The following is a 24,835-nucleotide window of genomic DNA, read 5'->3' as shown; positions in this document are numbered from 1 at the left end:
CTTTTATCATAGAGGATTGGAATGCTAAAGAAGAAATAAAAATATAACTGGAATAACAGGCGATTTTGTCTTTGGAGTACAAAAAGAAGCAGGAAAAGATTAATAGAATTTTGCCAAGATAACTCCCTGGTCATAAACACTTTTCCAACAGTCCAAAAGGCAACTCTAAACAAGGACATCAACAGGTTTTCAAAGCCAAAACCAGAGATTTCAATAGACTTTCAATACTGAAACCAGATTGACTATATGCTCTGCAGTCAGAGATGAAGAGATTCTATAAAGTTAGCAAAAACAAGACCTAGCTGACTCTGGCTCAGATCATCAACTTCTTATTGCAAAATTCAAACTTAAACTAAAGAAAGTAAGCAAAGATACAAGATCATATAGGTATGACCTAAATTATATCCCTTATGAATATTCAGTGTATAAGGCTAAAAATGCATTTTGAATTGTACAATGTTTTGTGATAGTGGTCCTCCTATCTCTCTATGGAGAGAAATGGGGACAGAATAAAGAGTAAGAAGGTGACTAAACCTTCAGGTGAAAGAAGCCTTACGAAAAAAAATGATGAGCTTGAGTTGCTTATGACTAATAAAGACTAATGACTATAAAATTGTGACAGAAACAGAGACATAGATGGATAGTAGTCATAATTGGGTAGTACATTTTGAAGGGTACAGTGTGTTTCTTTAACATCTACTAAGATAAGAAGTGGCTTAATGTGACTAGGGATGAGCAATCAAATTCAACATAATTCCAAATTACAAGTTTCGTATTGGGCTTCTTCATCTGATATCGGAATTCTGCAAAATTCCACCATTTACATTAAGGGCAATACTGTCAACTTAAGCGGTCAATTGCAAAGCTCCCACATATATTATTGTCTCCAAATGTGCAACTTTTTTTTTTTATTTGTTCCCGCTACTTTCCCTGCATATGTTTTTGAGAAAAGGGATTTAAAAAATTTCAAAGAAAAAATGTTTCTTAAACTTGTTAGCAAGCATGTCATCTAGCTGCTGAACTAGTATAGCAAGCTCCGGCAAAGCAACTTTAAATGGGCTGCCAGGCCTCCTATTGAGCTGCAATACCAATGGGTAGGAAAACATTTCACAACCACAATAGTACAGTACTAGTATCTCCTGCAAATATACCTGAAACTGGCTTTGAAGCTACTTTACTTTAGATGTGTGTGTTTTTTACTAAAATTGTACAATCTCTTTAAACCAGTTTTACAATGGCATCCTTCCCTTAAAAATTGTTTATTTAAGTATTTATATAGCGTCAACATATTACGCAGCGCTGTACAGAGTATATTGTCTTGTCACTAGCTGTCCCTCAGAGTGGCTCACAATCTAGTCCCTACCATAGTCATATGTCTAGGTATTTTTTGAGACGACGAGGTTTCTACACGCATCCAATATGATGATTATACATCTCTGGATGCTTTATGCATAAATACAGTGGCTTCACATACCTCTATGTGCCTTCAGTCTAGATTTTGATCAGTGTGACCAGAGCCGGGACAAGGTCCTCCAGCACCCAAGGCTGAGACACCAAAGTGCGCCCCTCCATCCCTCCACCCCAGCCGTCACACACTGATTGCTATTAGACTAAGAGGTGCCACAGGGCCCACAACACCTTAATCTCTAGTTATCTGGCTTGCAGTCACTGCCAGGAATCTTCTTTTCTTATTTCTTTCTGCTTCAAACACAATTAGGAATGACAGCTGAATGAATTGTGCGCCCCCTCCTACACTGCGCCCTGAGGCTGGAGCCTCTCCAGCCTATGCCCTCGGCCCGGCCCTGAGTGTGACATATTTCTAGTCTTTTTAGACAGACTGTTGGGATTCTGGTGATTGATTTGTATGTGTGAGTGCAGGACCGGGCAGTTTCGTGGGATGTGGGTGTGGCGGCCGGTGGTGACGCGTGGAGAGGGAGATGGCCACATGGCTTCCTCCTTCTGGACCGCACGCGCTGCTTCCCGTCGCTGCACTCCGCCCCGACACTGGATTGGTCTGCGCTGGGTATTTGAATATGTGGATGCGAAGTTGAGGACACGCCTTCTGATGATGCCGGTAGTCCGGCGAAACTAGTAAGGGCCGTGTGCTCCAAGGGACACCATCCCACCACACTGGTTCCACAGGCTCTACAGGCTCCCCGCAGGAATACCTGGTGACCTCGTGTCTACTGCGGGTTGTAGCCACGCCATCACAGACCAGCCCTCATCGCAAACCTTGCAGACTGGACCATCTGGCCTCCGAAACAAGCCTCTGGACTGTGCTCCTTGAGAAAAGTCATTAGGAGGATACAAGGTGGAGCAATTGATGCCGACGGACATAGCAGTAATGTTGCCCGCACTCTGATGCAAACACATCAGCAGGCGACCGCTTGACAACACGCTGGACTGGTGAGATATCCAGGGCCGGATTTGTACTTTCCAGTGCCCTAGGCCTGCTGTCACCAAGCGCCCCCCCCCCCCAAAAAAAAAATTTGTCCAACACTCTGACTAGCGATCATTGGTTTGAATGGGCTCATCTCAGTTGTGCTGCTCTGCCTCCCATTCAACAAATAATTCCTGTAATTTGCGCTCCTGCCCGAATGTGCACAGCACGCGATAGTGTTCTGGGCATGCATACTTGAGAAATGACGCTGATGTATGACCGGTCCTTGTCAAGAATGCATAACACTGTACCGGCCTCAGTTGCTGTGCACATCTGGGCAGGAGCGAGATATTACAGGGAGTGCGAGTGGCCAGAGCATGCGCTGCTTCTTTGTCCTCTGTGCGACTGGCTGCAGTCAGAGCCACATACAGGTGACAGGGAGCGCGAGTGGCCAGAGCATGCGCTGCTTCTTTGTCCTCTGTGCGACTGGCTGCAGTCAGAGCCACATACAGGTGACAGGGAGCGCGAGTGGCCAGAGCATGCGCTGCTTCTTTGTCCTCTGCGCGACTGGCTGCAGTCAGAGCCACATACAGGTGACAGGGAGCGTGAGTTTCCAGAGCATGCGCTGCTTCTTTGTCCTCTGTGCGACTGGCTGCAGTCAGAGCCACTAACAGGTGGCAGGGCAGTGTAATGGAGAGAAGCCCATCCAAAACAGAGAACAGGTAAGTAGAAAACATCCTGTCAAGACCCACTTTGGATGTTCTGTTGTAATTACAGTAGACCTGAACTCAGAACTTCCTCTCTGCTCTAAAAGATACGCAACAACATAACCTTTCAATAAAAACATTTTTGTTACAGCTGATACAAATCCTGCAATAAATCTGCAGTGTGTCTACTTCCTGCTTTTATGGAAGCAGACATATTTTTAACATCCTGTGCTTTCAAATGAGCTTAGCTGTTGTGGCAGTCAGGTGACACAGTGTAGAGAGCAAATTACAACTTGTGACACAGAGGAGGGGGAATTAGACAGGCTCTCGAAATACATACAGGGTACATTTCTCTGTTTTCCCTCTGTCCTGTGCAAGAGTTCAGCTCCACTTTAAAGCATCTGAATGCATTTATTTATATTTGCTGAAAAATCTATGCATCTCTTTTAAATGCTGAATGTACATATGGTGGTGTGCTCTAACATATTGACAGTATACAGGAACAAAGTCTGAAGAAGGCTTATTTAAATTGCCTTTAAAACTTTTTTTAGGGTAAATGAGGCATGTAGCATCATGTTTTTTTAATGATCTGGGGATTTAAAATCCCTCTCTCAGATGGGAAATCCGAGTTTGCTCGGATAGTGCCATTCAGATTTTAAAAAATATCCGAATTGCTATTCAAAGTTCGGATAGTGGAAAAAGTTCAGATTATCTGGGTAGTTCGGATACCCAAATATTGGATGAGCACCACTGCTCAGGTGTATTTAAAATGACAGTTTAGCAATGAAAGGGAAAAAAAACAGCATTTTTTATCCTGCAGTCTCATAGATGGTAGGAGCTGGAAGACAGAAAATGAGTCAGGAAAGAGTTAACTAAGGAAGAGAAGCAACCACTGCTAAAACAGTCATAAATTAGGACTAGCTAAATTAACAACTGCTGGGGTCAGTGTCAAAGTTGTAAAAGTGGTGAAGAAACTGCAGAGCTCTCTGATGCTTGGGAATGCCTGCATTAAAACTCAGCGGAACTTAGTTCTATCTGCTTTGTAATGTAAATCCCTGGTATTTCTCACATGGATCTGTAAGTCTATCATACAAAGAAAGGAATGGATTATCAGGTGACCGTTCTGATTGATCCTGATTGTTTTAACACATCAGGAAGTGAGAGAGAGATGCAGGGATTGGCGAACTGTGGAATTCAGCTATTAGTGCAGAGCAGGGCGCTGGCTGGCTGCGCTGCGGGACCAGAAGAGATGATTTACTTTGACATATGACCTCTTCTCTCTCCAAGTCATGCCGCCCTTCTTATCTTATCTTATCGCCCTAGGCCGTGGCCTTTCTGGCCTTTCCAGAAATCCGGCCCTGGAGATATCACTACATGCGCTTCTGCTACATGTTTGAAAGATTGGCTTGATGTCTTGGCTTGCTTCCCACTGATGTTGCTTTTGCTGGCTTGCTAACATGCATGGACGCTATGCAGGGCATATGTTTCACACCTAGGAGACCCACTTTACCAGAGGCCTGCTTATGCCATGTTTGTGCTGATATCTAATACTAACAAGCTAGAAACTTACTATCTGCATGCAAACTATCATCCAGATTGAGAGGCCGGCTGTATGTGTGTGCTGTGGACGTATGTGTGGTGGGATGGCCATTCCTTCATGTTTTTAATTTTTTACATGTTAGGATTATCAATCTTTAATAAAATTTTGTAGACATTTATCGAATTAATCTATTGATCTGAGTTTATTGGGATTACCTGTAGCCTGTATACCTCTCCAATCTTGCATTATTGTATTGTATATACAGGTACCCAATTTTGTTATTTAATATCTAAAGGCTTTCTCCCCGCCTTCCTCTCAGGAGTTGGATACCTATTTTTATAGGTTATAGCAGGGACGTTCAAGCCCTGCGGACACGGCGGTGGATAGCTATATATATCTTAGAGGTTAATATGTTGGAGTGGGAGAGCATTGTCTCCGAGGTCGAGAGTGATTGTGCGCTAGCGGCTGGAAGCAGGGGAGCACAGCAGACTGTGAATTCAGGCTTTAGAAAATTGGAACGTTTGTATGAACGCAAGTCCCGATTATGGTGGAATATCAGATATACCAAACAATACATTGATGACCATTTTGCCCCCTCATGGCTTAGATTTCAAATATTTCCACATCGTAAAAATATTACTTCTGATTTTAAAAAGAGGTGGGAAACTAACTTTGAGAATTGCGCACAGGTGTGCCTTACTCTACTTGCTGAACTTGATGAATCCGAGTTGGGGGAGATTGAGGCAATAATTGAGAAAATCACGGCTGAACTTGAAAAATATTCAGCAGATCCTTTATATAAAAAAAGAAATGAGTCACTGAAAACTCATATTAAGAAATACAATCGTGAGCTTATCATCTCTAAAGATCACAAAATTAATAGTGACAGATTAGCATATAAAATTGGGACTGCTTATAGGTGGGATAATAGACCTAGGACACCTCGCCCTAAAGGCAAACTACCTAAACAAGGCCCAAAACCCACCCCCACTAGTGAAGAATCGGATTCATCTGCAGCGGGTGAGGGTCCGGCACCAATTTCTGGAAGCAAGGATCCTAGGGAACAGAAGAAATCGAGATATCCTCTAAGGTCTCTCGACCTTAATAAAACGAAAACAATTAAAGGAAATAAATCTAAGAAGTCAGACACAGAGGATTCAGATACAAGTGAGGGTACGGGAGCAGCATGCAGACAAAGCAAGGGCAATGGTGGAGGAGGTATATCATCCTCATCATCCTCCTCGGTTGCTTTTTTAGATCGGATGGGCCCCTAGGGGAAGATGCTCCAGTCCATGCAGAGTTCAGCATAGAGGCGGGGCCTGCCGCGGGAGATCTGCAAGTTAGTAACCTGACGGGCTCAAATATACCTGACTCAGTTGAGTCACTTTTGAGCCACGGTCTAGGTTTTTGTCCGGTACAGAATATCAATAAATTTCAATTTGTTGTAGATCTACAATTATTTTGCCGTAAGTTGCTGTTTAGATCTTTCCGCAACAGGCCACGGCCTCCACAAGAGGCCCAGCCTAGCAATGATCTGGCGGATGCCGTCCTCACTGATGCTGATTTGGCAGCGTTGCAGGACCTTGAAGCGCTTTTCTCTGAGGGCCGGATCGATAATCTTTCCAGTAGGTTACAGACGCAATCCTATACAGCCCAGACTAATAGAGAGTCGCCTGCTGGCCCTTCATACACTCACCTTAATAGACAATTCCAATGTAGATCACGTAGATTTCCCCCTCTCACGACAAATGCTGGACTTAGGACGTTCATACGAGCCGTAGAACGCGACATAGCAGAATTGCACGTCCGTGGATCCATCGATTCCCCCAATCTGACCAGAGAGGAGACTGAGGCACTGACCTGGCTGTCAGAGAGGACTGACTGAACAATAAAGCCATCTGATAAAGGCGGCAATGTTGTCCTGATGACAACATTTAATTATCGTAAAATGTGTCTGGATCTCCTCGGTCGTTCGGAGTGCTACTTGAGGGTCTCCCCATCCAGACTTGCACGATGTGCGAGTGAACTCGAGTCGCTTATTGACAGTGCTCAGCATAATGGAATTATTGACGCCACTGTGGCACAATTCCTTAAAGTTAACGATCCAGTAGTGCCCACATTCTATGCTCTGCCGAAAGTACATAAGCGCATGATTGATCCACCGGGACGCCCTATTGTGTCCAGTAGAGGTGCCCTTATGGAAAAAATAAGCATTTATATTGATAAGCACCTACAATCCCATGTGCAAAGTCTTCCATCGTATATTAAAGATACTACTCATTTGTTGAGGACGCTAGATGGTCTATCGGTCCCCGAGGGTACCATACTGGTGTCTCTGGATGTGGAGGCCCTCTATTCTAGCATTCCGCACGGTCGAGGGATAGAGGCGGTACGCATTTTTTTGAATGAGCGTAGTCGGGAGGATGCCGGGCACAATGAATTTTTGTTAGAGTTGCTTAGGCTACTACTCACCAATAACATCTTCGTTTTTGATGGTTCCCACTACCTCCAGGTGCAGGGCGCAGCGATGGGCACAACTTGCGCTCCGTCCTACGCTAACCTGTACCTGGGGGAGTGGGAACGCTCAATTTTCTCAGATGATGGTCTCGCGATATACCTCTGCCACATACTATCGTGGCACAGGTATATCGACGACATTCTCGTCTTATGGACTGGAACACGGACGGACCTCGGATATTTTGTGGATAAACTCAACGATAACGTTCGTAATTTGCGTTTTACTATGGTGTGCGGTGGACTGTCGATCTCCTTCCTTGACATTAAGATCTCTATTGATGCAAATGGCCATAGCACTACCAATTTACATAGAAAAGAAACTGCGACCAATGCATTATTACACGCCAAAAGTTTTCATCCTTTTCATACTATTAGAGGCATTCCCACTGGGCAATACCTCAGAGTTAGACGCAATTGCTCGTTGGATGACGAGTTTAAAGTCCAAGCTGATATATTACGTACACGCTTTCAGAATAGAGGATACCCGGACGGTGTCCTCCGACGGGCATTCAATAAGGTCAGGGGGAGAGATCGTGTCAGTCTATTGCGCCAAAAACCGAGAGGTCAGGTGGCACGCGATTCTGACACTGGTGAATTGCGTTTTGTTACCAGCTATTGTGCCCAGCATCCTGCCCTTAGAAATATTTTGCAAAGACACTGGTACCTCCTTCGGGATGACCCAGCAATTGGCCAGGTAGTCCCTGAAAAACCATGTCTCACATTTAGACGAGCGAAGTCACTTCGGGATACTCTGGTACAGAATAATTTTGGGGGTGTGAACCCCAGACGACACTGCATTGTGTTGGGTACTTATACATGTGGGGGGTGTACGTACTGCCGTTATATCAGGGTGGGCAGGACTGTGCCCTTGCCCGATGGTAGAACATACGCCGTCAAACATTATACCAACTGTCAGACAGAACTTGTGGTATATCTGTTACTTTGTCCCTGTGGGGCATTTTATGTGGGCAAAACTAAGAGACAACTGTGGAGGCGAATATCAGAACACATACAAAATGTTGGCAATGAAGAATGTTTGACCCCCATCACGCGCCATGTGCGACAATGCTCAATCTGTACAGGTAACAAACTAAGGTTTGTAGGACTCGATAGAATACACGGTACGATCCGTGGGGGTAATTTCGACCGTTTGCTTTTACAGCGTGAATCACGCTGGATTTATGAATTAAAAGCCTGCGATCCTCCAGGTCTTAATGAATCTGTTAGTTTTGCACACTTTTTACCCATATAGTGTTAGATATGCCTTAGACGTCTGCTGTGCTATTTATTTCCCCTGTTTTCCTTTTCCCCGTTTTTGTATACCATCCAGTGCGATTCGCCTTTGGCTAGAGAGGGGCCGTGCTCTCCTACTGTTAACATATTGAAGCATATATATCATTTTTTGAGACGACGAGGTTTCTACACGCATCCAATATGATGATTATACATCTCTGGATGCTTTATGCATAAATACAGTGGCTTCACATACCTCTATGTGCCTTCAGTCTAGATTTTGATCAGTGTGACATATTTCTAGTCTTTTTAGACAGACTGTTGGGATTCTGGTGATTGATTTGTATGTGTGAGTGCAGGACCGGGCAGTTTCGTGGGATGTGGGCGTGGCGGCCGGTGGTGATGCGTGGAGAGGGAGATGGCCACATGGCTTCCTCCTTCTGGACCGCACGCGCTGCTTCCCGTCGCCGCGCTCCGCCCCGACACTGGATTGGTCTGCGCTGGGTATTTGAATATGTGGATGCGAAGTTGAGGACACGCCTTCTGATGATGCCGGTAGTCCGGCGAAACTAGTAAGGGCCGTGTGCTCCAAGGGACACCATCCCACCACACTGGTTCCACAGGCTCTACAGGCTCCCCGCAGGAATACCTGGTGACCTCGTGTCTACCGCGGGTTGTAGCCACGCCATCACAGACCAGCCCTCATCGCAAACCTTGCAGTCTGGACCATCTGGCCTCCGAAACAAGCCTCTGGACAGTGCTCCTTGAGAAAAGTCATTAGGAGGATACAAGGTGGAGCAATTGATGCCGACGGACATAGCAGTAATGTTGCCCGCACTCTGATGCAAACACATCAGCAGGCGACCGCTTGACAACACGCTGGACTGGTGAGATATCACTACATGCGCTTCTGCTACATGTTTGAAAGATTGGCTTGATGTCTTGGCTTGCTTCCCACTGATGTTGCTTTTGCTGGCTTGCTAACATGCATGGACGCTATGCAGGGCATATGTTTCACACCTAGGAGACCCACTTTACCAGAGGCCTGCTTATGCCATGTTTGTGCTGATATCTAATACTAACAAGCTAGAAACTTACTATCTGCATGCAAACTATCATCCAGATTGAGAGGCCGGCTGTATGTGTGTGCTGTGGACGTATGTGTGGTGGGATGGCCATTCCTTCATGTTTTTAATTTTTTACATGTTAGGATTATCAATCTTTAATAAAATTTTGTAGACATTTATCGAATTAGTCTATTGATCTGAGTTTATTGGGATTACCTGTAGCCTGTATACCTCTCCAATCTTGCGTTATCATATGTCTAGGTATGTGTTGTGTAGTGTATGTATCCTAGTCTAGGGCCATTTTTTTTAGGGAGAAGCCAATTAACTTATCTGTATGTTTTTGGGATGTGGGAGGAAACCAGAGTACCCAGAGGAAACCCACGCAGACGCGGGGGGAACTTACAAACTCCTTGCAGAAGTTGACCTGGCAGGGATTCGAACTGGGGACCCAGCGCTGCAAGGTGAGAGCGCTAACCACTATACCACCGTGCTGCCCAAAATGAGGCTGAAGTGATTTTTAAATGAAAAAAAAACAGATACTTACCTAAGTAGAGGGAAGGCTCTGGGTCCTATAGAGCAGTGTTCCCCAACCCTGTCCTCAAGGCCCACCAACAGTGCATGTTTTGTGGAAATCCACAGAGGTAGTTAATCAGCTCTGCTGCAACACTAATTACCCCACCTCTGATTGTGTGTGGTTTCCTACAATACATGTACTTTTGGTGGGCCTTGAGGACCGGGTTGGAAAATTCTGATATAGAGCCTTCTCATTCCTCTTCTGGTCTCTTTGTTTCAGTGCTGTAGCCCCCATTAGCAGTCTTCGACTGCTCTCTCACGCATACACAGTACGGAGCCGCCCATTTTTGGGAGCACTCGAGCTCCCGAAGACTTCCAAAGCCTCCCGAGGTGGGATATTTGAACTAGGAGACAGCACTGGAAAATGGGGCCATGAAAGGAACAGGAAGGCTCTATAGGACCCAGAGCCTTTCCTCTTCTTTGGTAAATATCTGTTTTTTATTTAAAAACTTCAGGTTTTCCTTTAAGGTACAGCAGAATTTTCTATCAGATTATAGGACGGTAATTTTTTTTCTGCACCTGAAACTGGCAGCAGTATCCTTAAAAAACCTGTATGGGATAGTGCTACCATATTTCCATTACTACTGCTCTGTGAAACTCATTCAGTACTATTTATAGATATGTTTGCACTATAGCACATACCAATCACCATTTTATTTGCTGTGAGGTAATGACAGGATACTTCCACGTATGTCCTCTTTTCCAGTACATTTCTCTGAAGTCTCAGGTCTTTAAATTATGATTAATGTTGAACAGAAGATGTAAAGAAAATTGATTTTTATTGTATGGATCAGTGAATCTGTCAACAAGGTCACTTGCAGAACGTGCCTAAAATGTCTCGGCAACAAGGCTATTTAATCTAAGCACACTATAAAGCACCAGCTCTTTGGCTGTTCGAATGCAACTGGTTATATATATATATATATATATGTATATATATATATATATATATATATATATATATATATATATATACATATATGTGTGTGCGTGTGTTATATATATATATATATATATATATATATATATATATATATATATATATATATATATATATATATATATATATATATATATATATGTGCGTGTGTTTACATATATATATATATATATAAATATATACTGAATATACAGTGGGATGCGAAAGTTTGGGCAACCTTGTCAATTGTCATGATTTTCCTGTATAATTTGTTGGTTGTTATGATAAAAAAATGTCAGTTAAATATATCATATATGAGACACACACAGTGATATTTGAGAAGTAAAGTGAAGTTTATTGGATTTACAGAATGAGTGCAATAATTGTTTAAATAAAATTGGGCAGGTGCGTAAATTTGGGCACTGTTATTATTTTATTAATTCCAAAACCTTTAGAACAAATTATTGGAACTCAAATTGGCTCAATAAACTCAGTGACCCCTGGCCTACATACACAGGGGAATCCAATTATGAGAAAGAGTATTTAAGGGTTAGTTAGCAAGTTTCCCTCCTCTTTTCATTTTCTCTGAAGAGTAGCAACATGGGGGTACAACTCTCAAATGACCTGAAGACAAAGATTGTTTACCATCATGGTTTAGGGGAAGCATACAGAAAGCTGTCTCAGAGATTTCAGCTGCCTGTTTCCACAGTTAGGAACATATTGAGAAAATAGAAGACCACAAGCTTAGTTCAAGTTAAAGAACAAGTGACACCCATGCTAACCTAGAAATAAAAAACACATATATAAGTAGATAAATACTACTTCTACTTACATAACAGATGCTATCCACGTAATAATTCCTGTGAATTTTATAAAGGAAAAGCAGAAAATCCTATTCTAGGCAGTGGCCATTTTGCCAAGCTAATGCTGACATAATATCCTCCCTGACTCTTGTTTTCCTCCTCCCTTCTCTTGCTCATTGTGTATTTATTAGCTGCCCTCCTCCCAGTGTCTTCAGACACTCCCACTGAGGTGTATACTAGGACCTGCACTGTCTTTTTTTATTTACTCCTCCAATCGCTGAGTCACCTCAGCCTTGCTTGTAAACACAAGTAATCAGAGGGTGTTTTTGATAAGCAGCTAGGCAGGAAAATAAATGGAAGAGGAGGAATATATTATAGATGTAAAGAACTCCCAGCATTCAACTGTTTGGCACTGACTACTAAAGGGCCAGTGCTCCTAAAGTATGTGATAACTCCAAATCATAACAGCACAAAATGTTTTGCAAGTTTTAAATGCAGGATTAGCATCTTTATCACTTAATACACTCCAGTTGCTGTTGAAATTCAATTTTTATGCTGACAACACAGCTTTAAGGCTCGAAGTGGCAGACCAAGAAAAATCTCGGATAAACAGAAGCGACTAATGATGAGAACAGTCAGAGTCAACCCACAGACCAGCACCAAAGACCTTCAACATCACCTTGCTGCAGATAGAGTCATTGTTCATTGTTCAATCATTCAGCGCACTTTACAAAAAGAGATGCTGTATGTGAGAGGGATGCAGAGGAAGCATTTTCTCCACCCACAGTACAAACAGAGCTGCTTGAGGTATGCTAAAGCACATTTGGACAAACCAGCTTCATTTTGGAATAAGGTGCTGTGGACTGATGAAACTAAAATTTCAGTTATTTGGGCATAACAAGGGGCGTTATGCATGGAGGACACAGCATTCCACGAAAAACACTTGCTACCTACAGTAAAATACGGTGGCGGTTCCATCATGCTGTGGGGCTGTGTGGCCAGTGCAGGGACTGGGAATCTTGTCAAATTTGAGGGACGCATGGATTCCACTCAGTATCAGCAGATTCTGGAGACCAATGTCCAGGAATCAATGACAAAGCTGAAGCTGTGCCGGGGCTGGATCTTTCAACAAGACAATGACCCTAAACACTGCTCAAAATCCATGAAGGCATTCATGCAGAGGAACAAGTACAACGTTCTGGAATGGCCATCTTAGTCCCCAGACCTGAATATAATTAAAAATCTGTGGTGTGAGTTAAAGAGAGCTGTCCATGCGCGGAAGCCATCAAACATAAATGAATTCGAGATATTTTGTAAAGAGGAATGGTCCAAAATATCTTCAACCAGAATCCAGACTCTCAATAGAACATACAGGAAGTGTTTAGGGGCTGTCATTTCTGCAAAAGGAGGTTCTACTAAATATTGATTTCATTTACTTTTTGTGGTGCCCAAATTTATGCACCTGCCTAATTATGTTTAAACACTTATTGCACACTTTCTGCAAATCTAATAAACTTCATTTCACTTTTCAAATATCACTGTGTGTGTCTCCTATATAATATATTTAACTGACATTTTTTTTATTGTAACAACCAACGATTTGTACAGAAGAATCATGACAATTAACAAGGTTGCCCAAACTTTCACATCCCACTGTATATATACAGTATATACAATTTATACACATAACAGCGCTGCGTAATATGTTGGCGCTTTATAAATACAATAAATAAATAAACGACACATATTCAGTGCTGCCAATATAGCTACTGGGGAGTGTGATTGAACCTGTTTCTATAGCAGACTACTTTATACTGTATATTACTACTGTATGTATATATATATATATATATATATATATATATATATATATATATATATATACATATATATATATATATATATATATATATATATATATATATATATTGTGAGGGTTCAGCTGCAAATGGTGAGTACTCAGCGGCAGATAGCAGCACAGACAGGTGTAGTTTCCAAAAGAAACAAGTTTATTTGACAGCAGGCTTCTTAAACAGCAGTCTTGTGGCAGTTTGTAAAGTACAGTTCAAAACGTAACACAAAAAAAGCCAGTCCTGGCCACCAGCTTACAGTCAGCTTTCAATGTCAAAAATAAAACAAACTCCATGTGCAGCCTGCATTCTCTCTCCAGAGCAAAACCAGCTTCCTGAAATCAAAGGTGAAGTCTTTACTCAGCAGACTGTCAGACCTTGCTGGTCACACCCCCTCTCTCCCCTCCTACTCCAGCCTTTCAAAGCTGCTCTGTTAACCCTGTGTGAGCCTGACTCCAGCAGAAACCCACATACACAGAGCAATCGATCCACCCAGGATCTGGCGACCAGATGTGCCCGCCCACTCTGCATCTGGTCAGCTCCGGACCCAAGTAAGGTTTTTAACCTCTGTCCATGTGACAGACAGCCAAAACCTTTTATTCCGGAGCTGCTACTGGATGTAGCGTCTGATCCCAGGTGGAATGTACCTCCCATCCAACACAACCTGGGACAAATCGATTACTTCTTGGGTATCGACTTTGTCACATACTCCCCCCCCCCCCCCCCCCCTCTGTTCGATCCCGTGGGATCGGACACAGTCTGCGGCAAGACAGAATGCCCTTGATAGAGCATCTGCATTGCCATGCAGTCTTCCAGCTCTGTGCTCCACAGAAAAATTAAAGGGCTGTAACGCCAGAAACCAGCGCGTTACCCTTGCATTTTTCTCTTTGTTTTGAGACATCCATGTGAGAGGAGCATGGTCGGTAATGAGGCCAAAGCGACGGCCCAAGAGGTAGTACCGCAGAGCCTCGAGTGCCCACTTGATGGCCAGACACTCCCGCTCCACGATACTATATCTTTCTTCGGCTGCGGTCAGCCTTCAACTCAGATACACAACTGGGTGCTCCTCTCCATTGACGATTTGGGATAGGACTGCTCCTAACCCCCACAGCTAAAGCATCTGTCTGTTCCAGAAACTCTTTTTTTAAAATCAGGCATGACCAAGACTGGACCCCTGCACAATGCCTCCTTAAGACCTTGAAAGGCTTCTTCAGCCTCCTGTCCCCATGCACCCATGGAGGAACTTTTCCCTTTTGTGAGGTTTGTAATGGGAGTGGCCAAAGTGGCAAAATTTAGAATGAACCTCCTATAATAGCCCACCAAACCTAAGAAGGTCCTGATCTGCTTTTTCGTGGTAGGCCTAGGCCAGTCCCTTATGGCCTCCACTTTCTGCACGTGGGGCTTAATCAGACCTCTCCCAATTGTGTACCCCATGTAACGAGCCTCCTCCAACCCTAATGCACACTTCTTGGGGTTTGCTGTCAGCCCCGCCTTTCTAATGGCATCCAGCACCGCCTGGACTTTCGGAAGGTGGCTTTCCCAATCTGTACTGAAGACGACCACGTCGTCCAAATAAGCCGCAGCATACCGCTGATGCGGCCTGAGGATCTTGTCCATCATCCTTTGAAAGGTGGCTGGGGCCCCTTGCAACCCAAACGGCATCCTGACATACTGAAACAGCCCTTGGGGAGTCGAGAAGGGTGCCTTCTCCTTGGCTGATTCAGTTAAGGGCACCTGCCAAAATCCCCGGGTGAGGTCTAAGGTGGTGACATATCTTGCGGGCCCCAGCCTTTTGACTAACTCATCTACCCTTGGCATAGGGTAGGCATCAAATTTTGACACCTCATTCAATTTTCTGAAGTCATTACAGAAACGAATGGATCCGTCAGGCTTCGGAACTAGAACTATGGGGCTATTCCATTCGCTGTTGGATTCCTCAATAACCCCCAGTTCCAGCATTCTTTCTACTTCCCCTGCTATGGCCTGTCTGCGAGCTTCAGGTATTCTATAAGGTTTAAGGCGGACCTGTACATGGGGCTCAGTCACAATATCATGCCTGATGACTTGGGTACTGTAACGATCGGTGTCAGCACACAGAGAATCTGATTATTGGTGATCTGCAGTATCACCAAGAATACAGATATATACCCGATTATTGATGATCTGCAGAATCACCGATAATCCAAGTATAACTAACCTCTGCACACCTATATAGTGTGAATGTTTGGTGCAACAATAATAACTTTGAGTGAGACCACCCGAGGAGCAGGTGGTCTTAGGCAGTATGGGCGATACTGCCTTCTGAGAAGTGCAAAAACCTTCCAGCAGCCTGAGACCTCCAAAGGGGTGGAGTCCCAGGCTGAAAGTAGGAAGGACCAGTGAGTGAGTGACACCTGAAAGGTGGATGTCACTGGCAGGTCTGGAGACTATCTCTTAAGGAGAGAGATAGCTCTCAAGGTCGGGCAAGCCAGGTCAGCAACACACGGACAGACAAGGTACAGAGACAGAAGTCTGATTCGGTATCCAAAGGCAGGCAGGGTTGGCAACAGATAATCAGATATGCGTAGGTGCCGAATCAGAAAGCAGAGGGATAGTCAGAAAGCAATAGGCCAGAACAGATATCAAACAATGCCTAGTCTTGGGTGTGAGGTCCGTGGTCTCTACACCCTGGAACTAGTCTGGAGTATAATATGATGGCATACAATATCCCTAGTCTTGGGTGTGAGGTCCGTGGTCTCGACACCCTGGAACTAGTCTGAAGTATAACAGAATGATAACACAAAGTCAATAATCTTGGGTGTGAGGTCCGTGGTCTCGACACCCTGGAACTAGTCTGAAGTATAACACAATGATAACACAAAGTCCCTAATCTTGGGTGTGAGGTCCGTGGTCTCGACACTAGTGTTGGGCGAACAGTGTTCGCCACTGTTCGGGTTCTGCAGAACATCACCCTGTTCGGGTGATGTTCGAGTTCGGCCGAACATCTGATGGTGTTCGGCCAAACTGTTAGGCCGTATGGCCGAACTAAGAGCGCATGGCCGAACGTTCCCCGAATGTTCGGCTAGCGCTGTGATTGGCCGAACGGGTCACGTGTAGTGTTGGGCGAACATCTAGATGTTCGGGTTCGGGCCGAACATGGTCGCGATGTTCGGGTGTTCGAGCCAAACTCCGAACATAATGGAAGTCAATGGGGACCCGAACTTTCGTGCTTTGTAAAGCCTCCTTACATGCTACATACCCCAAATTTACAGGGTATGTGCACCTTGGGAGTGGGTACAAGAGGAAAAAAACCTGTTTATTTGGGCAATTTCAATGGTAGTTATGCTGACGTACATAAATCTCAGCCATGGCCGTTAGCAACGTCTGAATTTCACGAAATGTCTCATGCAGGTAGAAGACATATTGTTAGACTTGGATTCCAAAGATGGGGTCCCTACATCTCTGCAAAACAGAGTTACAGGGGTCCAAAATTGGTAAAATCCCCCATAGGCTTTCATTGCCTCCCTATTTCACTTTCCAAAATCTCACATCTTTTCAAAGGGCAATTGCTCAGCAGTGGCAAATTTTCTAGCATTGTAGGGACCCTTAGGGGGAACATGACTGGTGAGTTTCGGGCCCCTGGGCCAAAGAGGTCATAGCCTAGGGTCACAAAAACCTGTTTATTTGGGCTATTTCAATGGTAGTGATGCTGACGTACATAAATCTCAGCCATGGCCGTTAGCAACGTCTGAATTTCACGAAATGTCTCATGCAGGTAGAAGACATATTGTTAGACTTGGATTCCAAAGATGGGGTCCCTACATCTCTGCAAACCAGAGTTACAGGGGTGCAAAATTGGTAAAATCCCCCATAGGCTTTCATTGCCTCCCTATTTCACTTTCCAAAATTTAACATCTTTTCAAAGGGCAATGGCTCAGCTGTACCAAATTTTCTAGCATTGTAGGGACTCTTAGGGGGATCATGACTGGTGAGTTTTGCCACTGCTAAGCCATTGCCCTTTGAAATGGTGTGAGATTTTGGAACGGTAAATAGTAGGCCCAATGAAAGCCTATGGGGGATTTTACCAATTTTGGAGCCCTGTAACTCTGGTTTGCAGAGATGTAGATACCCCATCTTTGGAATCCAAGTCTAACAATATGTCTTCTACCTGCATGAGACATTTCGTGAGATTCAGACGTTGCTAACGGCCATTGCTGCGATTTATGTACGTCAGACTCGCCCCATTGAAATAGCCCAAATAAACAGGTTTTTGTGACCCTAGGCTATGACCTCTTTGGCCTAGGGGCCCGAAACTCACCAGTCATGTTCCCCCTAAGGGTCCCTACAATGCTAGAAAATTTGCCACTGCTGAGCAATTGCCCTTTGAAAAGATGTGAGATTTTGGAAAGTGAAATAGGGAGGCAATGAAAGCCTATGGGGGATTTTACCAATTTTGGACCCCTGTAACTCTGTTTTGCAGAGATGTAGGGACCCCATCTTTGGAATCCAAGTCTAACAATATGTCTTCTACCTGCATGAGACATTTCGTGAAATTCAGACGTTGCTAACGGCCATGGCTGAGATTTATGTACGTCAGCATAACTACCATTGAAATTGCCCAAATAAACAGGTTTTTGTGACCCTAGGCTATGACCTCTTTGGCCTAGGGGCCCGAAACTCACCAGTCATGTTCCCCCTAAGGGTCCCTACAATGCTAGAAAATTTGCCACTGCTGAGCAATTGCCCTTTGAAAAAATGTGAGATTTTGGAACTGTAAATAGGAGGCCCAATGAAAGCCTATGGGGGATTTTACCAAATTTGGAGCCCTGTAACTCTGGTTTGTAGAGATGTAGGGACCCCATCTTTGGAGCCCAAGTCTAACAATATGTCTTCTACCTGCATGAGACATTTCGTGAGATTCAGACGTTGCTAACGGCCATTGCTGCGATTTATGTACGTCAGACTCGCCACCATTGAAATTGCCCAAATAAACAGGTTTTTGTGACCCTAGGCTATGACCTCTTCGGCCTAGGAGTGCATTGAACGCGACCCACGCATTGTGCGCATTCTGGACAACACCAATTACTGTTTATTGTTTATTGAACCTTTCATCTGTATTACATTTATGACTGCATGGCGACAAAATGCAAATTGCTATCCGCACGCTTCTTGTCCTCATGCAAGGCCTGGGTTGTTGTGTCTCAAAGCGTGGCCTTCTCCTCCTGCGCCGCCCTCCTCCTGTTCCATCACGTGTGCTGCTGCTGGGTTAGCGTTACCGGTCCCTTTTCCTGGAACCTCTTATCTGTATTACATTTATGACTGCATGCCGACAAAAAGCATGTTACCTGTGCAAAGAAAACAGACATTTCCCGCATTTAAAAGACAGTTTTCCCTTTGAAACTTTAAAATCGATTTTCTCAAAAACTATAAGCTCTTTTTGCTAAAAAAATTTTTCCTCTTGTACCCACTCCCAAGGTGCACTTACCCTGTAAATTTAGGGTATGTAGCATGTAAGGAGGCTTTACAAAGCACGAAAGTTCGGGTCCCCATTGACTTCCATTATGTTCGGAGTTCGGCTCGAACACCCGAACATCGCGGCCATGTTCGGCCTGTTCGGCCCGAACCCGAACATCTAGATGTTCGCCCAACACTACTCGACACCCTGGAACTAGTCTGAAGTATAACAGAATAATAACACAAAGTCCCTAATCTTGGGTGTGAGGTCCGTGGTCTCGACACCCTGTAACTAGTCTGAAGTATAACAGAATGATAACAGAAGTAATCTGGCTCAGTGTGAATTCCCAGGTCCTCCTGGTTCTAAAACACTGTAGGATCTGACTAAGGTCTGAGTGCTTCCACGTAAGTGTTCGCAACGGCAGACAACTTGAGACTGACCAGCAGAGACTATATATAGCGCGGCGCTCTCCGGCACCACCCATCAGCGATCAACCAATAGCCACTTGCTTTGAGGTCAGCTGTCCAACCTGGTCAGCTGATCCCTCCTTGTTTGTCATAAAGGTTCTGCCTCTCAGCGCGCGTATTCCTCAGCCTGTGTGAACTAACAGGCTCAGCCACACCAGACGCACACTGCTGCGTGCAAACCGCCACGCTGGACGCGGAATCAGCCGCCTTGCCGGCAGTACAGTTTCCGCGTTTTATCACAATATATATATATATATATTTTATGTAAGAAGACAGGATATACAATTTGAAGAGGGAAACATAAAAACCCCATTTAATCCAGATTTATATTCTAAAAAATGTATCACTATAAATGTATACACACGTTTTGGTGCTCCAATGAGAATCCGGATGACAGTTTGTCCAGCAGGTTGGCGCAGAGCGAAGGTGTCAGAAGAGCCTGGCATACTGCAGCGGATGTCTGGTAAGTGCCTGGAAGCCAGCCTGATGGCTGTAGGTATGGATGTTGGTAGACAGCGACAGGTGCACACTCATCTCCCAGGGAGCGAGGCTGCAGCACCATGGTGCTGAAGGACAGATCCACGGCATAAATACCTCGCTCACTAATGCAAGGTATTGCACGCCACACAGGAGGATCCCTCAGGGGGGTAGCTACTATTCACATGAGTTATGCTCTTGATGCTTGGACAGCGTTCAGGTGAAGCCAACAATTGAATTTACCTGTAGATCCTGAGTAGTGATGGGCGAACACCTGGATGTTCGGGTTCGGGAAAGTTCGCCGAACATGGCCGAGATGTTCGGCATGTTGGGCCGAACCCCGAACTTCCCGAACATCCTGCTTTTGGGGGCCCTATGGGGTCGCAGGCATAAGGGGGGAGCATGCCCCGATCGCGGGGGGGGGGTCGGAAATTCCCCCCACCCCCTCCGCTAGCGCTCCCCCCTCTGCCCGCTTCCCCATACAAAAGTTTAAGCAAAGTACCTGTAATAGTGGATGGCCTGGCAGTGGCACTGTGGAGTGAGGAGGAGGAGTCCGGAGAGTGACGCGTTGAGGGAGGCCGGGCAGCGGGCGGTTCAGCGGTAGTACCCTTGTGGTACTTCCGCCCTTTCTCTGACCTCACGCTCGCTGCCCGGCCTCCCTCAACGCGTCACTCTCCGGACTCCTCCTCCTCACTCCACAGTGCCACTGCCTAGATGTTCGGGTTCGCGAACGTTCGCCGAACATCGCCGCGATGTTCGGGTGTTCGCGCCGAACTCCGAACATAATGGAAGTCAATAGGGACCCGAACTTTCGTGCTTTGTAAAGCTTCCTTACATGCTACATACCCCAAATTTGCAGGGGATGTGCACATTGGGAGTGGGTACAAGAGGGAAAAAAAAAGATTTGAAAAAGAGCTTATAGTTTTTGAGAAAATTGATTGTAAAGTTTCAAAGGAAAAACTGTCTTTTAAATGTGGAAAATGTCATGTTTCTTTGCACAGGTAACATGCTTTTTGTCGCCATGCAGTCATAAATGTAATACAGAGAAGAGGTTCCAGGAAAAGGGACCGGTAACGCTAACCCAGCACAAGCAGCAGAACACATGATGGAACATGAGGAGGCGCAGGAGGAGAAGGCCACGCTTTTTGAGACACAGCATCCCAGGCCTTGCATGAGGACAAATAGCGTGCGGATATAGCAATGCTTTTTGCCGCCATGCAGTCATAAATGTAATAAAGATGAGAGGTTCAATAAACAGGGACCAGAAACGCTAACCCAGCAGCAGCAGCAGCACACGTGATGGAACAGGAGGAGGCGCAGGAGGAGAAGGCCACGCTTTTTGAGACACAACATCCCAGGCCTTGCATGAGGACAAATAGCGTGCGGATATAGCAATGCTTTTTGCCGCCATGCAGTCATAAATGTAATAAAGATGAGAGGTTCAATAAACAGGGACCGGAAACGCTAACCCAGGCCAGCAGCAGCAGCAGCACACGTGATGGAACAGGAGGAGGCGCAGGAGGAGAAGGCCACGCTTTTTGAGACACAACAACCCAGGCCTTGCATGAGGACAAGAAGCATGCGGATAGCATGCATTTTGCCGCCATGCAGTCATAAATGTAATACAGATGAGAGGTTCAATAAACAGGGACCGGCAACGCTAACCCAGCAGCAGCAGCAGCAGCAGCACACGTGATGGAACAGGAGGAGGCGCAGGAGGAGAAGGCCACGCTTTTTGAGACACAGCATCCCAGGCCTTGCATGAGGACAAATAGCGTGCGGATATAGCAATGCTTTTTGCCGCCATGCAGTCATAAATGTAATACAGATGAGAGGTTCAATAAACAGGGACCGGCAACGCTAACCCAGCAGCAGCAGCAGCACACGTGATGGAACAGGAGGAGGCGCAGGAGGAGAAGGCCACGCTTTTTGAGACACAACATCCCAGGCCTTGCATGAGGACAAATAGCGTGCGGATATAGCAATGCTTTTTTCCGCCATGCAGTCATAAATGTAATAAAGATGAGAGGTTCAATAAACAGGGACCGGAAACGCTAACCCAGCAGCAGCACACGTGATGGAACAGGAGGAGGCGCAGGAGGAGAAGGCCACGCTTTTTGAGACACAACTTTCCAGGCCTTGCATGAGGACAAATAGCGTGCGGATATAGCAATGCTTTTTGCCGCCATGCAGTCATAAATGTAATACAGATGAGAGGTTCAAGAAACAGGGACCGGAAACGCTAACCCAGGCCAGCAGCAGCAGCAGCACACGTGATGGAACAGGAGGAGGCGCAGGAGGAGAAGGCCACGCTTTTTGAGACACAACATCCCAGGCCTTGCATGAGGACAAATAGCGTGCGGATATAGCAATGCTTTTTGCCGCCATGCAGTCATAAATGTAATACAGATGAGAGGTTCAATAAACAGGGACCGGAAACGCTAACCCAGGCCAGCAGCAGCAGCAGCAGCACACGTGATGGAACAGGAGGAGGCGCAGGAGGAGAAGGCCACGCTTTTTGAGACACAACATCCCAGGCCTTGCATGAGGACAAATAGCGTGCGGATATAGCAATGCTTTTTTCCGCCATGCAGTCATAAATGTAATACAGATAAGAGGTTCAATAAACAGGGACCGGAAACGCTAACCCAGCAGCAGCAGCAGCAGCAGCACACATGATGGAACAGGAGGAGGCGCAGGAGGAGAAGGCCACGCTTTTTGAGACACAGCATCCCAGGCCTTGCATGAGGACAAATAGCGTGCGGATATAGCAATGCTTTTTTTCCGCCATGCAGTCATAAATGTAATACAGATAAGAGGTTCAATAAACAGGGACCGGAAACGCTAACCCAGCAGCAGCAGCAGCAGCACACGTGATGGAACAGGAGGAGGCGCAGGAGGAGAAGGCCATGCTTTTTGAGACACAGCATCCCAGGCCTTGCATGAGGACAAATAGCGTGCGGATATAGCAATGCTTTTTGCCGCCATGCAGTCATAAATGTAATACAGATAAGAGGTTCAATAAACAGGGACCGGAAACGCTAACCCATCACAGATGGTCATTGTTCATGTTACTTGGTTGGGGTCCGGGAGTGTTGCGTAGTCGTTTCCAATCCAGGATTGATTCATTTTAATTTGAGTCAGACGGTCTGCATTTTCTGTGGAGAGGCGGATACGCCGATCTGTGACGATGCCTCCGGCAGCACTGAAACAGCGTTCCGACATAACGCTGGCTGCCGGGCAAGCCAGCACCTCTATTGCGTACATTGCCAGTTCGTGCCAGTTGTCTAGCTTCGATACCCAATAGTTGAAGGGTGCAGATGGATTGTTCAACACAGCTACGCCATCTGACATGTAGTCCTTGACCATCTTCTCCAGGCGATCAGTGTTGGAGATGGATCTGCACGCTTGCTGTTCTGTGGGCTGCTGCTGCATGGGTGTCAGAAAATGTTCCCACTCCAAGGACACTGCCGATACCATTCCCTTTTGGGCACTAGCTGCGGCTTGTGTTGTTTGCTGCCCTCCTGGTCGTCCTGGGTTTGCGGAAGTCAGTCTGTCGGCGTACAACTGGCTAGAGGAGGGGGAGGATGTCAATCTCCTCTCTAAAGTCTCCACAAGGGCCTGCTGGTATTCTTCCATTTTGACCTGTCTGACTCTTTCTTCAAGCAGTTTTGGAACATTGTGTTTGTACCGTGGATTCAGAAGGGTATAAACCCAGTAATTGGTGTTGTCCAGAATGCGCACAATGCGTGGGTCGCGTTCAATGCAGTCTAGCATGAATTGAGCCATGTGTGCCAGAGTCCTGCCAGAATCCTCATCATCCTCTTGTGAGCGTTGTGATAGTTGTTGTGATGCATCATAGTCGTCACCTTCTTCCTGGTCTGCTTCTGCTGACCATTCGCACTGAATTGTGGAAGTCCAACGTGCACCGCTGTGGCCCTCGTCAGTGGTGGCAGGAAATTCCTGCTCCAACTCCAGCTGTTCCTCCTCCTCTTCTTCGTCATAGCTGCTGGGGCCAGCGTTTCCTAAAGCGGATGGCCTGATGTTGGTACCATCACGCTGATCGTTTTCTCCTTCAGATTCCCCCAGTTGCATCATGACAGCTGTTTCCTTGATTTTCAACATTGACCTCTTCAGTAAACACAGCAGTGGTATGGTAATACTGACTGAAGAGTTGTCACTGCTCACAAGCAACGTGGATTGCTCAAAATTTTGGAGGACTTGGCAGAGGTCCAACATGTTGGCCCAATCGGATCCACAGAAGCTTGGCAGCTGTCCGGATGCGCCTCGGTACTGCGCCGTCATGTACTGGACCACTGCACTCTTCTGCTCGCAAAAGCGGGCTAGCATGTGCAGCGTAGAATTCCAGCGCGTAGGGACATCACACAGCAAGCGATGGTGGGGGAGATTGAAGCGCTCCTGCATCTTGGCGAGTGCCCCCGAAGCAGTACTGGAATTTCTGCAATGTTTGGCCACTCGTCGCACCTTCAACAGAAGATCAGCCACGCCTGGGTATGTCCTCAGGAACCGCTGAACTACTAGGTTCATCACGTGCGCCAGGCAAGGGATGTGTGTCAGCTTAGCCAACCTTAAAGCGCGAATGAGATTACTCCCATTATCACACACAACCATGCCCGGTTTCAGGTCCAGCGGTGCCAGCCACAAATCCGTCTGTTCCTTTATTCCCCTCCAAATTTCCTCCCGTGTGCTGCTTATCCCCAAGGCAGATCAGCTTCAGCAACGCTTGCTGACGCATGCCAACAGCTGTGCTACACTGCTTCCACGATCCTACTGCTGCTGGGTTAGCGTTTCCGGATGAGGTACAGCTTTGAGATGCGTTGGAGGAGAAGGAGTCAGAGAGGTAGGCG

The sequence above is a fragment of the Hyperolius riggenbachi genome, chromosome 3 (genome assembly GCF_040937935.1).
Source record: "Hyperolius riggenbachi isolate aHypRig1 chromosome 3, aHypRig1.pri, whole genome shotgun sequence".
NCBI lineage: Eukaryota > Metazoa > Chordata > Amphibia > Anura > Hyperoliidae > Hyperolius > Hyperolius riggenbachi.
Note: the sequence above shows the minus strand (reverse complement) of the source record.